Source organism: Cavia porcellus, unplaced genomic scaffold, assembly GCF_034190915.1.
Source record: "Cavia porcellus strain 051 isolate PalLab524CR breed Dunkin Hartley unplaced genomic scaffold, mCavPor4.1 scaffold_10, whole genome shotgun sequence".
Lineage (NCBI taxonomy): Eukaryota > Metazoa > Chordata > Mammalia > Rodentia > Caviidae > Cavia > Cavia porcellus.
Genome location: NW_026947493.1, coordinates 16722725 through 16738641, shown reverse-complemented (window position 1 = coordinate 16738641; position 15917 = coordinate 16722725).

Sequence of the window (15917 nt, the reverse complement as noted above, 5' to 3'; positions counted from 1 at the left end):
GGTTGTAAGTTCATGGAAAAATGAAAATCCTATTTTTCCAATAAACAGATATAGGGATTTTCTAAATTTATACTCTGCATAATAACTTAATAAATTAGGCTAATATAGTTGGACCACAGGAAATGTAAAAGAAGTTGTCCAATTTTTCAATTCCTGGTTCTATTTTTTAAGGGGATTTCTGCTGTATTTCTCAACAAGGATTTTCTCAAAAAGGCTCATGGGAAGATATTTTATAATTTTATATGTGCTAACTCATTGATTATTTGTTATTTATAAAAATAGGTATTTTTATTTTTAAGATGCCTACAGAAAACATGGCAAAATGTATGTTTACCCGTGATTACAAACAACAGGACTTTACTACATGTATTTCATATATTGCAGTCCCTTTAGCTTCGTTCTGTTTTCTTCCTTACAATCACTCTGCTTCAGTCTTCACTCACTGTGACTTACTATGTCACAGAGTATGGAACTCAGAAATTTATATAAAATCATCTTTAGTAGAAATGTTATCATGAAAAACAGCAGCATTAACAAAACAGATTAATTAGCTCACAATACAATATGTTAATGATATCAATTAGAAAGTCACGAACACATATAACAGTGCCATAGGAAGTACCTCTAAGTAGGAACACTGGTTCCATATCCCAAATAATTCCAAGATGTTTTTATATAGTTTGTTGTTGTTTTGGTGCACATTATATTCGATTTAACACCAGAAATCTACTGGCTGGAATGGAATCCTCTGAGGCCACACATTTGGGTCTGTTCTGCTGGCTTTTCTCATGCCAGCAAAAGGAACAGCATTTCACTCATTGTAAGTATTTGACTGAGGTCTGCTGAATTAATAAAAGATGCATATAAAATGTAGTTTTCACTTTCTCAAGACCATGGCTATAGGTATACATGTTTGGTTTATGTGGGAGTTAGATTTAAAAATGGAGGAAAGGGAAGGAAAGAGAGAAAGAGGTCATAAAAGGAAATAAGATGTGTTGTGTGCATGAATTAAGTACCCACAATGAGTGTATTCATGATGTGCCACAAACATGTACTAGTAAAATTAAATGTAAAGAAATATCAGGCCCTATTACCATATTTTCCATAAAATACTAAATTCATGTGAAATTGAAACATCAAGATCATGGCTAATTTAAAGGAATGATCTATTTTTACCACTCATGATTTTCATATAATACATACACTTATGTAAAGGAAGAATAATTGGATGTGTTATTTGTAGCTCTTGCTTTACATAGAATATTCCACCTTAGACTAGTTTTATTATCTTTATTTTTAAAACTCCATTTCCTTTATTCTCCTCCATTTTTTCATTCATTCCCACTTGCCAAAGATCTATATATTTATTTCGTATTGTCTATCTTTTATTTTGTTCTTTGATTTACTTATACTTTGGTTTCTCATATAAGAGAAACAAGACAATTTTTATGCTTGTGTGTCCATTCTCACTTAAAATTATGAATTCAAGTTCTATTCATTTTCCTACAAATGACTCAAATCCATCCTTCTTCTTAGCAGGACAGTAGTTCATTGTAATGCCACATTTTCTTAAGACATTCATCCATTGATGGCTTGTGCTACTCTAAGTGTGGGTGTTATATGTCACTGTATTATGAAGTCTTTATCTCCTAAAGAAAGATACATAGGAGAAGAATAGCTAGGTCAAATGGAATTTCTATTTTAAGCTTTTTAAAGAATCTCCATACTCATTTCCATAGTGGCTGTAGTAGTTCACATTCCCAACAACAATGGAGAAGGGTTCCCTTTCCCCTCATAGCCTGATTACCATTTGTGATTATTTTATTTCATGATGATTTCCATTCTCTCTGGAATAAGATGAAATCTGTGTTTCTTAAATTTGTGTATCTGTAATGACTAGAAATGTTAAACATTTTTTCATACAGATCATTTGTACCTCTTCTTTTTTATTTTTATTTTAAAGAGATTAAGACAAAAGAGGACATAATAAAGCAGATCAGAACAGAGCAAAGTAGGCAAAACAGTATTTCACCACAAGACAACCCATAATTAATAGTAACTACCATAATGTCTCTTTCTTTAAATAGTTGAGCATAGCTTCATATACCAGAGTATCAAACCTAACAAAATAGAAAAAAACCATTCAAGACAATGAAAGTCTTATAGGGTATTCAGAACCAAATAACAGAGAATGAACAATGGCTACTATCTCATTTTCCATAGAAAATTTGTTTATACTGTCACATATAATAAATCCAATAAGATACAATATAATAGGACCAAGGGAAACAGAACAAAAGCATGGTAGAACTTCAAAGTAAGATGACATTAAATCAGCACTGGCTATTATAATGTCCTGTTTTCTTCAAAATAGCTTAGCTATTCATATTATCACAGATAATAAAATCAAACAAACCAGGATAATACCATTCCAAAATGAATGCAAACATTATAAGGCTTCAAAGCAATGTAATCAGGAGTCATGATTACTATAAAATCTTATGTACTCTTACCATTTCTTATAACTAGGGAGACTATATGGTATTTATACATGTGAGTTTGATTTATTTCACTTATGGTATGGTCTCAAGTTGCATCCATTTACTTCTAAATATCTTAATACAATCATTCTTTATAGCTGAGTAGTACTCCATTATATAAAAACACCACAACTTTTTTTATCTATTCCTCAGCTGATGGACACTTAGGTTGTTTCCAAGATCTGGCATTACACATTGTGCTGCTATAAACATGGGTGCACTTATGTCACTGTGGTATGATGTTTTCAGTTCTTCTGGGAATATGCCTACCAGTGGAATAGCTGGGTCAAGTGGGACTTCCAATCCCAGCTTTTTGAGGATTCTCCAGACTGACCTCAACAGTGGTTGTACCAGTCTACACTCCAGTCAACAGTGTGGGAGTTCCTTTTCCCCACAGCCTCTCCAGCATTTGTTGTTGGTAGTTTTCTTGATCGTGGCCATTCTTTCTGGAGTGAGATGGAATCTCAATGTTGCTCTAATTTGCATTTCTCTAATGAGTAATGATGATGAACATTTTTTCATGTATTTATTTGCCATTTGTATTTCTTCACCTGACAATTATGTATTCATCTCAGATGCCCATTTTTGGATTGGATCTTTGAATTTCGGGGGTCTGATTTTTTTTTTAATTCTTTATATGTTTTAGACAGAAGTCCTTTGTCCTATGCTGGAGATTTCTTTTGACGTGCAGAAACTTTTTAATAAGACTTGATCCCAGTTATTGATTATGGGAAGTATTTCCCATGTGGTTTGATTCCTGTTCATGAATTCTCTATTTACTTATATGTCTCCAAGATTTTTACCTAATTTGTCTTCCAACAGACTTAGTGTTTCTGTTTTAATATTCAGATCTTTGCTCATTTAGATTTTACTTTAGTATATGGTGATAGGCATATGTCTAGTTTTAGTTTTTGGCTTATGGAGAGCCAGTTTTTCTAACACCATTTATTAAAGAGTCTTTCGTTCTTCCAGTGAACATTTTTGGCCCATTTATCAAAGATAAGGTGGTCGAATGTGTTGGTAGTTGTGGTTGTATCTTCTAATCTATTCCATTGATCTTCAGATCTGTTTTTATTCCAGTACCATGTTGATTTTATTGTGGTAGCTTTGTAGTAAAACTTCAGGTCAGGGATTGTGACGCCTCATGCCTTGCCTTTGCTGCTTAAAATTGTCTTTATTATTCTAGGTCTCTTCTCATTCCGCATGAATTTTAGGAGTGATTTCTCTAGACCTATGAAGTATGTTGATGGTATTTCCATTGGGATTGTATTGAATCTATATAGCAGTTTTGGGAGAATGGCCATTTTCATAACATTAATTCTTCCTATCCATGAACAAGAGATGTCATTCAATTTTCTGGGATTCTCTTTAATTTCTTTTTCAGGGTATTATAATTTTCCCTGTATAGATATTTTACTTCTTTTTTTTTTTTTATTTAAAGAAAAGGAAACGAAAAAAAATACATGGAGATAAAAAAAGGGTAGAAATAATACAAAATTACAGACAAACAAAAGGTAAGAAATTGCCGGTTGATAAGTTACACATTGTCATCTTTGAAATAGCTATTCAGGTTATAGAATTAAAGTATTTAGAATGACATTCAAAAAAGTGACCCTACAAACCATTCTGCTCTATGATCGAACAAAAGCTCAGTAATATGATTAGCAGTCCTTCACATTTGTTTTATATCTCAAAGAGGGTAAGATTAACCATATCAAAACAGAACAGAACATTTAAAGAAAAAAATAAAAAACAATTTAAAGAAATACAGATTTCAAAGCAAGTCCACTGGAGATCTTCATTATCTAACTGTCTCTAGCTTCTTACAAATAGTTGTCCCTATCTTCACCCACTTTATATACTTATTGCATATTATAGAACTAATCAAATCATTACAGGATGATGAAGTCTTTTTAGGTCCTCAAGTTCCAAATTAGGGAAGACAATAACAACTACCATCGCATCTCTCATTCTCTTTGTGATAGCCGTCCCCATCTCTGCATATGCTGACGTTGAACTGAAGAAACCAGTCCAATGTCATTCGAATCAGCAAACAATAGGTTGCTAGAATTTATATTATAATGCTACAAAATAAGCCTCGGGTTTCTCAGCGTCTCTTCCTCAGAGTATTGGTTCCTTATATCTTGCATTATATAATCTGTTCCCGTAAATAATTTAAGAAAAAAAAAAAACCCATGTGTGAATTTCTACCTATATATCTATCCTCTCTGTATTATAGGGAAAACCAAGTCATAGCAAGACAGCAAACCAATTTCCTAGAAAAACATGCAATGTATAAGACATATAAAACTACAATATAAATGATCTTCCGTAGCTACTATGTTTTCTCTTGTTATTTTCAATAGATTTGTCCACAACACTGGCTTATTATAGTTAAACATACTATCACCTATTTTTATAAAAATTTAACTTTGACTGCATTGTAGGATTTGAGAGCTGTTACTGATTCATACCAGTATGGATATCCTTTACATCTTGTCATGCTCAGAGTAGTTTCCTCTAATTTTAGGGTTGATTCTAACAAGCATACCAATTTCAGATAGAATCAGTCAAGGCCAACCAATAGTCTTATGATTCAGATACAATTAATATCAGTCATAGTAAGACAATGTAAGTAATACAGGATTTCAGCCTAAGTCAATAGGAAAGTAAGGATAGTTACCATGGTATAACCTGCTATTTTTGGTTCTAGAGGTCTGTGTCCTCAAATCTGACATGAGTGGACAGACCAGAACAAATTAAATTCAATCTAAATATGGCACTAGGACTACTGTGTCTTTTAAATCATTATACACCATTAGCAATGACCTCTGCTTTTTTTTTAAATATAGTTTCAGAGCTGTCTATACTAAAGACTAGCTTACGTCTCTGCCTCATGTCTGCTACTCCACTTTTCTGCTATAATTTGTCCACCTTATTCCCTCATTCCATTGTCTGCCCCGTTCACTGAGGCCTCTCTGCCACTGTAGCTGGAATCCTGATATCTCTTCCTCTCTTTCTCTGTAATGTCCTTCAGCGCTCTCTGTAGGGTTGGAATGGTGGCCACGAACTCCCACAGTTCCTCCTTGTCTTGAAAGTATCTTATTTCTTCATTAATTTTTAGAGAGAGTTTTGATGGATATATGAACTTTGGTTGCATATTTTTTTCTTTCAGGACTTGGAATAATTCTCCCCACTCCCTTCTTGTCTTAAGAGTTTATGTTGATAAGTCTGCTGTTATTTTGATAGATTTCCCGTTATAGGTAACCTGCATCTTTTCTCTGGCTGCTTTTAATATTCTGTTTTTTTGGTGGATTTCTGGGATCTCGATTATTATATGTCTAGGCGTAGATCTGTTTTGGTTGTAGGTAGCTGGCGTTCTGTATGCTTCTTTTATCTGGATATCATTTCTTTTTGCTATGCATGGGAAATTTTGCTTTAATATATCTGTGAATATTTTTTGTATTTCATTTTTGGATGTTCCTGCTTCCTCACTCACATTCTTTATTCTTAGGTTATGTATCTTTTTGTTATCTTCCAGTTTTAGAATTGCTTCTTTCTGGTTCCTTGTTATTTTTAAGAGGCTTTTTCTTTCACGTTCATATGCCCTAAATCTCTCTTCAAGTTTCAGAAGGCTGTCTTTAGTTTCTGTCAAGGCATTTTGCCAATGTTCAATGGAGTTTTTAGTTTCCTGATATTCTCTTTGGATCTGTTTCATGTATTCTAAGTTATGCTTAAATTCTTCTTCAGATGCTTCTCTTTCTTTTCTGATTTCCTCAGTTCTTCTATCTGTGTTCTCTTGGGCGGGGCTTGTCATTTCTTTGATTAATCTCTTTATATCTTGCCTCACTTGGATCAGGAGTACAGCTTTAAATTCCTCTATGAGATCATGTAGGTACTTTTTAATTTCGGCTGATGCTGTGTCGAGTAGTGGATGGTTACTGTGCTTGTTCTCTTCAGTGTTTAGTTCTCCTGGGCTTATTTTCTCCTGTTGGGCAGCTGGAGATTTTTTTTTTTATTTTTATCTCTTGTCATGTTTCTGGTTTCTTTCAGACTGTCCTGGAGTTCTCTGGCCCTCTCCGAATTGCTTAGGGCCTTTCAGAAGCGTGCTGGCTTGAGTTTTTGCTGTCCTCCCCAATTTACTGTTATCTGGGGTAGGCTGGGATGCAGGGGCGGTACAGGCTAGTCTCTAGCCTCTGTGCCAGTTAGTTCCTAAATTAGGCTGTACTTTCTGGTTGTCACTAAGTTGTGGCTATTTTGTATCTGCTTATTGGGCCCCAAGCAGAGGCTTGGTTTAGCCCCAGTAGCTCCTGCCAGTTCTCTTTGAATCAGAAGCAGCTGAGTAATGGCACAGGGTTCTGCCCAAATCCCAGCCGTTCTCTTCCAAACCTCTCTGTGACAGGAGCACCAGAATAGCAGATCCGCCCAAAACGAAGATGTCTCCCACTAAGTTCTCTGTGTGGAACTGAAGCCAGCAAGTAATCAGGCTCTGCCAGGATTCAAGATGTCTTCCACCAGCCCTCCCTACAGGGGGACCTGGTGATGTCACCACGCTGCAGTTTCTGCCGCCAGGCTAAAATGTCTGCACCAGACTCTGTGTTATTGATTTCCCCGAGGTGGCGGGCCAGCTGTTCTCTGGCGAACCCCAGCAGCCACGGGGTTCCCAGTACTCACCAGAGTCCGGTACAGGTCCTCATTCTGGGACCACGGCACACCAAGCTGCCCACGTTTCCCGCACTCCCGGCACAGCACGGAACAGTGCACAGCGTGCGCTCCTGGCACAGCGCTGAAGGGTCAGATATCTGTGCACCGTTTAGATTTGAAATGCCAGAGCTTTGTACATCCGCTCTGGTGCAGCGGTGCAGTCCTGGCTGCTACTTGGCGTCCCAGTCCGGGTCTCAGTTTCCCGCAGTCCCCAAAAGCAGCTCAGCTTTTCCTGCTGGGTCCATGGGTCAGTTTGTTGATTTAAAGGCGCGGGATTTGCAGCCTCCCGTTATCAGCGTTCACGGTCTCAGCACGACTTTAAATCCTCCAGCTGTACTGTCTTGGTTAATAAGAATCGCTATCCATTTGTCTGGCCCTCTCCATGTTGTCATTTTTTAGCTTCTAGTATGAATTCTCCTGAGAGACTCTTCGCTCGATCCCCTAGCAAGCCGCCATTTTGAAGAAAACCCCTTCATAAGCAACACCCTCCACCCCGCTACGGCTTCTGCCACTTTCTCCCTCCATTCCGGCAGCAACCCCTTGAGTCTTGGAAGCCGCCATAACTTCATCGAGGAGAAAAGGGCGATATTTTCTTCTTTCATGAGATTAATTCCTAAGTATTTCTCTTTTTTTTTTTTGGATGCTAGTGTGAAGGGTGTGGCTTCTCTGATTTCTCTATCAGTGAATTTGTTGTTAATATATAGAAATGCTATTGATTTTTGAGTATTGATTTTGTATCCAGCTATATTGCTGAACTTATTTATTATATCTAGGAGTCTTTTAATGGCATTTTGAGGGCCTTCTATGTAGAGTATCATGTCATCTGCAAATAATGATAATTTAACTTCCTCCTTTCCTATCTTTACCCTTTTTTTCTCTCTCTCTTGTCTAATTGCTCTGGCTAGTATTTCCAGTACTATGTAAAACAGGAGCAGTTATAAGGGACATCCTTGTCATGTACCTGATTTTAAGGTAAAGGCATTCGGTTTGGGGCCATTTAATATGATGCTGATTGTTGGTTTGTCATAGACGGCCTTTATCATATTGAGGTAAAGACCATCTATTCCAATTTTCTGTAAGGTTCTTATCACAAATGAATGTTGGACCTTATCACAAGCTTTTTATGCATCTATAGAAATGGTCATGTGATTCTTTTATCTTTATTAATATGATGGATTACATTTATTGATTTACATATGTTGAACCATCATCCCTGCATGCTTGAGATGAATCCCACTTGGTTGTGGTGTATAATCTTGATGATTTGCTGCATCCTATTTGCCAATATTTTATTGAGGATTTTTGCATCTGTATTCATTAGGGAGATTGGCCTGTAGTTCTCTTTTATAGTTGGGTCTTTCTCAGATTTTGGTACTAGAGTAATATTTGCTTCCAGGAATGACTCAGGAAGAATTGCTTCCCTTTCAGTTTCATTGAAGAGTTTGAGGAGTGTCTGCATTAAGTCTTCTTTGTATTTCTTGTAAAATTCTGCAGTGAATTCATCTGGGCCTGGGCTCTTCTTTGTAGGTAAGGACTTAATTACATTTTCAATTTCATTAATAGAAATTGGGTTATTCAGCAGTTTTACATCTTCTTGACCTAGCTTTGGTACTTCATATGTTTCTAGGAATCTGTCCATATTTTCTGTGTTATTGAACCTATGAGAGTAGAGGTTTTTGAAATAGGTGTTGATGATCTTCTGTATTTCCACAGAGTCTGTAGTAATTTCACCTTTTTCATTCTTTACTGTATGAATTGGAGCCTTTTCTTCTCTTCTTAAAATAACATTGGCTAGGGGCTTATCAATTTTATTTATTCTTTCAAAAGCCAACTCTTTGATTCATTGATTCTTTGGATTGTTTTCTTAATCTCTATTGCATTAATTTCTGCTCTGATTTTTGTAATTTCCTCCCTTCTTTTGGCTTTGGGCTTGACTTGCGCTTCTTTTTCTAAATGTTGGAGGTGTAGCATCAGGTTGTTTATTTGTGTTCCTTCTGTTTTCTTGATGTGGGAACACAGTGCAATAAATATTCCTCTCAGGACTGCTTTCTTTGCATCCCACAGATTTCAGTAAGTTGTATTTGTATTTTTCTTAGCTTGTAGGTATTGTTTATTTTTTCTTTAACCTGTGACCCGCTGATTGCTCAAGAATGTATTATTCAATTTCCTTGTGTTTGTGGGGGTTTTGAAGTTTCTTTTATCATTAATTTCTAGTTTCATAGTGTTATGATTGGATAACATGCATGGGATAATTTCAACTCCTTTGCACTTACTTAAAAATATTCTGTGGGCTAGTATATGGTCTATTTTAGAGAATGTTCCATGCATGCTGTGAAGAATGTGTATTCTGATGTTGTTGGATGGAACACTCTGTATACATCTACCAAGTCCATTTGTTCACAGGTGTGATTCAGTTCTGTTATTTCTTTGCTGATTTTCTGTCTGGTTGATCTGTCCCTTGGTGTCAGTGGTGTGTTAAGGTCTCCTGTTATAATTGTGTTATTGCTAATTTGATTTTTCATTTCTGTTAATTCTTATTTTATATAACTGGGTGCTCTAGAATTTGGTGCATATATATTTAAGACAGTTATCTCTTCCTCTTGAAGTTTTCCCTTAACCAGTATGTAGTGACCTTCTTTATCTCTTCAGATCATTATTGGCTTAATGTTCACATTGTCTGCAAACAGAATAGCTACTCCCCCCTTTTTTTCAGTTCCTGTTGCATGAAGTATTGTTTTCCATCCTTTTACTTTCAGTATGTGAGTTTCCTTTTTGGTTAGATGGTTTCTTGCAGACAGCATATGGTTGGATTTTGTTTCTTGATCCATTCTGCCAGTCTGTTTCTTTTAATTGGTGCATTGAGAACATTTACATTAATATTTATATCTGTTTTATATTGGTTTATTGTTGACATGCACCTTTATCTTTCCATTCTGTTTAATTGTCTGTCTTGATTAGTGGTTTTTTCCTATGTGTATCTAAACTGTCTTTCAGTATTCTTTACAGGGTTGACTTGGTGATCATAAAGTTCTTCAGCTATTCTTTGTCATGGAAGTATCTTATTTCTCCATCCATTTGAAGGACTGTTTTGCAGGGTACATCAGTCTAGGTTGGAAATCATTTTCCTTTAAGATCTGAAATACTTCACTCCATGTTTTTCTTGACTTCACTGTTTATACTGAGAAGTCTACTGTGATTCTGATAGGGTTTTTCTTAATAGGTGGCCTATCTTTTGTCTATAACAGCTTTTAATACTCTGTTTTTATGTTGCATTTTTGGGATGGTGATGATTATATGTCCAGGTGTAGTTTTATTTTGGTTATGGTTATTTGGGGTTCTATATGCTTCACCACTCCATGTGTCATTTTCCATTCTTATGTTTGGGAAATTTTCAGCTATTACTTCTGTAAATAGACTCTTGATGTCGTTTGTGCTATCCCCTTCTTTTTCATTTATCCCTATCAATCTTATGTTGTTTTTCTTTGCATCATCTTTCATCTGTTTCATTGTTATTTCCTGTTTCCTTGTTATTTCCTGTTTCATTGTTATTTCCTGATTCCTTGTTATAGAAAAGATCTTTCCTTTCCTATTCTCTAGCTGCCATATTGTCTTCAAGGTCTGAAATTCTATCTCCACTTTTGTTGAGGTGGTTTTGACAAATTTCAATGGAATTTTTGATCTCCTGTATATCTCTTTGAATCTGCTTCATGCATTGTTTGTTTCTTATATTTTTCACCCAGGGATTCTATCTTTTGTTTTGTTCCTCTAATTTTTAACTGTGTCTTCTTTAGATGTGTTCAGCATCTCTTTCATTACTTTTATCTTACTAGTATCTTTCAGTACTTTCATTACTTTCATTTCTTTTACCTGGGAGATTATTTCTAATTTGAAATCCTTCAAAGCTTCCCAGAGTTGCTTCTTTATTTCAGTTGCTATTATTTCATGTATTTCAGGTGTATGGCATATATTTTCTTTTATATACATGCCTCCTAAGCTTTCTTGGGATGGGCTGGAGTTTTGAGATTCCATTTTGGTCTTTCATTTTGTTATTTTCCTATATTTCCATGTTTCAAGTGTTGTTTCAAGGCTTCCCCTGGGCTCATTGGAAATCATCCCCTATGCCCCCAGCTCCTGGGACTGAATGGAGGTTACTGAGCATGGTCCAGTCAGGCCCACAGTACCTCCCATGTCACCTCGACTGTTCCAGGAAGCTAGGCAGGCACCTAACTACTGGGGATGATGGTCCAGAACACTCTCCGGGCACTGAGCATTGCTCTGGAACTCACTTCACATGCTCTCAACTTCCTTGATTGAAGAAGGTCTCTGGGTGTAATCTAGTCGGACCTCAAAACCTCCCAAGCCTAGTCTGGTGTGGCTGGAAGTGGGGCACTTCCTTGACCACTGGGAGTGATGATCTTAAACAAAGTCGCCTGATCTTTAACAAAGGGGTCAAAAACACACACTGGAGGAAAGATAGGCTTTTTAGCAAATCGTGCTGGGAAAACTGGCTATACGTTTGTAGAAGATTGAACCTGACCCATATCTCTCTTCATGTGCTAAAATAAAACTAAAATGGCTCAAAAATCTAAATAGCAAAATAAATACTTTACCTGCTGGAAGATAAACTAGATGAAACTCTTAATGTCATCAGCCTAGACAGAAATTTTCTGAACAGAATGCCAATTGTGCAATTGCAAACAGCAAAAAACAAATGGGATCATATCAAATTAAATAGGAAATAAGAGTGAAGAGACAACTTACAGATGGGAAAAAATGTTTACAAGCTACTACACTTTGGACAGAAGATTAATATCTAGAATCTACGAAGAACTAAAAAAAAATCAAACATTCTCCCAGAATAAAAAATCCTTTGAGAAAAAGGGGATCTTAAAAAAAAATACAAAGGTACGGGAAACACAAGAGGACAGCAATAAAAATACTGTCAATTACAAAGAAAAGAAGTGAGCAGTAATTAGTGTAGCATGCCTGAATCCTGAGCTAGAATCAGAAAACCCTGAGACCCAAGGTAATCTACCATAAAAATCCTCAGATGGCTCAGAGATTACTCAGAGACTGGCAGTAGGATGGGGTGAAGATTTATAAGATATTACTTGGTTAGGAGATGCTGGAGCCTCCTTCTAGAAGGGGTTTCTAGGTTCCTTCTGTCTTGAGCAAAGAATTGGTCGACATAAGCACAAACGATAATGAGCTTTTATATGTATTAAAGACAGGAAAAGAAACAGTCTCTGCAGAATGAGCTCAGACTAAGTAAAAGTGGAAAAATAAATACACTCTCAGGATGAGAGCAAACTACAGAGAATACAGCAAGAAGGGTCCTTTCTGTACTTGTTCTTTTTTGTATTTTCTACTCCTCAGGCTGATGTCAGGTCTCAAGGGTTTGGGAACTGTTCTGTTCTTCTGTCCTGTCACATTATATGCCACTGAGAGAAATTTCTTTCTTCACTCTAGCAAAAGACTATATATTGTCTGGAGAGAGTAAATGGAAAGTCTTTGTACTGGGAACACCAAGTATGGTTTTGAGTATAACCTTTGAGTCAAAAATGGGCATTAAGTGAACATATGCTTACTGAATGTTGAAATGCCCAGCTTTCAGTACACTAGAAGCCAAACATTTGCCACTAGGCTGAAGACTGGAAAATTCTTCTGGAATAATCTAAGAATGCAGATATAAAATACTGATGTTGGGTGTTCTGAGAAACAACTAACCAAACTGCCAAAATGCAACTAATCATCAATCATACTATCCTACCAACAACTTGCAGTTAGTTTTTAATATTTAAAAAATATGATTTTTATAAACTGATCTTATGTTTTGTGACCTTCCCAAATTAATTTAACAATTGTAATAATAGCAGTTTGTAAACTCCCTAACATGACCTACATAATCATGTATGGCATATGTGAATAGAGATAGCTTTATTTCCTTTCTAGTCTTTATGTCTTTTATTTCTTTTATTACCTTACTGCAAATAATGAAACTTGCAGGATAATGGTGACTGTACATGGTAAGAGTCTGCATTTCTGCTTTATTTCCAATCTCACAGAGCAATCTTTCAATATAAATATGATGTTAGCTATGAGTTTTTAATATATGGTCTGTACCAAGTTGAAGGAATTCTAATTTGATGAAAAATGTTATCATAAATGGATATTGATTTTTTTCAAAAATGTTTCTACATTTATGGAAGTATTTCTAATTTATTTTTATTATTATAGCAAATCACATTGATTAACTTTCAATTGTTGAGTCAGTCTGGCATTCTGAGAACTTATTTGCTAGTATTTGATTAAAAATCTTTGAGTGTGTACTCACAGGGGTTATGAATATATTTGCATGGCATATATTTTGCCTTTCTGCAAGTATGTATTTTTAATTGTTCTGTATCACTTTTCTATCAGGGTGATACTGAGTGAGTTGAATGGGACTATACTTTATTTCTGAAATATTTTGTGTAAATTGGTATTATTTAGTCTTTTTTTTGTTTTGTTTTGTTTTTCTTTTTTTGTCTTTTTCCTTTTTATCGGTATCAGGGATTGAACTCAGGACTGCCTGCTTGCAAGGGAGGCGCTTATGCCGCTGAGCTAAATCCCCAGCCCCCTATTATTTAGTCTTTAAATGTTGAAAAGAATATCAGTTAATCCATCTGGGCCTGAGTTTTACAATCAGTCCTTTAGTCTCCCCCTCTTAAACATGGACATGAATACTATATATAACCAAAACAATCAAAAAACACAACTAGAAATGAAAAAAATAGGAGAAACCACTATGCAAAGAAATAACAATTCTTAAGATATCACCAGAGACATCAGAGATAATATCGAGACCATGAAAAGAAGAATGAGATGCTGTGAACAAGAACAACCAAAGGCACGGAAACTGCACACATGCATAGTTTCAAAGACAAGAACCACCTGGAATTTAGGTTTCACAATCAAAATTTAAGCAAGTTTATTTTATGTACAGATCCTCCACATTTTACATGCGTTGTGACCTTGGACCACTTATTTAATTATTTGAGGCTCTGTTATCTCATCTGTAAGATGGAAACAACAATGGCATCTACCTTATGGAGGTGCTGTGACTATCAAATGAAATAATGCCTACAGTTACAGAGTGCTCAGAATACACATCTACAGCATGTGCTGAAATAGGAATGATGTCCTTGGAAGTATTACATTGAATAAGCTATCTTACTTGTGAAATTAGTATTCAAATTTAAAAAGCAAACTGCATCAGTTGGTAAAGAAAGATGTAATGGGGAACAGAGAGCAAATTAAAATTAGTTTAGTGTGGTGATTATTCACTTCTAAAATGTGCCCTGATTTACCAAAATTAGTTTGGAAGTGGCTCTCTCACATTTCCTCAATATTTGGCACAAATTACCATTTGCTACAGACACCCAGCATCTGTGCAGAAAATGGACAGAGCAGACTAGCAGAGCAGTTCTGTGAGTGATCATTCACCACATAATTTTGAACTTTAATTTAGTTTCATTACTTAGGATTTCTAAATTCTGTGACATTTCCATTTTGGAGTAAAAGAAGTACCAATTAAATCTGCAATTCTCTGCCTGTGCTGGAGATATTATTTCATCTTCTCAAGGCCAGAGGAAGGATAATATAAATAATGCCTGGAAAGCCCACTGTTTGGTACACATAGTCTCAGTAAATTTACATTGGCATCAGCTTCATTATAATTCAGGGTAGGCCAATCCAAAAATGGTTGTCTGAGATGAGTATATACTTCTCAGAGAAAGAAATAAAAACTGCAAATAAATATATGGAAAAATGTTCAACATCACTGGTCATTTGAGAGATGTAAATTTAAAAAACACTAAGATTCCATCTCACCCCCATGATAATGGTTACTATCAAGAAATCAACCAATAACAAATATTGGAGGGGCTGTGGGGAAAAAGGAACCTTTCTCCACTCTTGGTGGGAGTATAGAGTGGTGCGATTATTGTGGAAATCAGTGTGAAGATTTCTCAAAAAACTAGGATTAGAGGTTACATTTGATTCAGGTATTCCCCTTTTGGGTATCTTCTCAGAAGAATTAAAAACATCATACCATAGCTATATATATATATGCACCCATGTTTGTAGCCACGTAATTTGTAATACCTAAATCTTGGAAACAAGCCTCACACACAAGATAGTTAAGATAGTTATACTACTAATTTCTCTTGATTTGTTGAAGAGAAAAGTTTGTGCTAATATTGTTTGGACAATTAAATACCTATATCTTGTACTCTGAGTCACTAATTTAAAGATAACAATATATAATACATTAATCATTGCTACTCTCCTGTTAACCTTGTTTTGAAATTTTGTGGGGTTTTTTTCTTCTTTAAAATAAAATTATAAAAAAGTGATTTGGGAAGACTAGCTATTGGTAAACTTGAAATTCTTCACTACTCAAGTGGATTTTTTGAAGAGCTGTAAAGGTTGCTCAGGCTAACACTCTCATGTGATATATTAAACATTTTAACTGATTATGTAGAATATGCTAAAGAACCTACAAACAACTACTATCTACAACCAACAAGTTAATTGGGGTGGTATTAGGCTATAAGATCAATACACAAAAATCAGGTTTTTATACATTAAAATCTCATGGCAAATTGTTGGTTGGATAGTATGGCTGGCTGA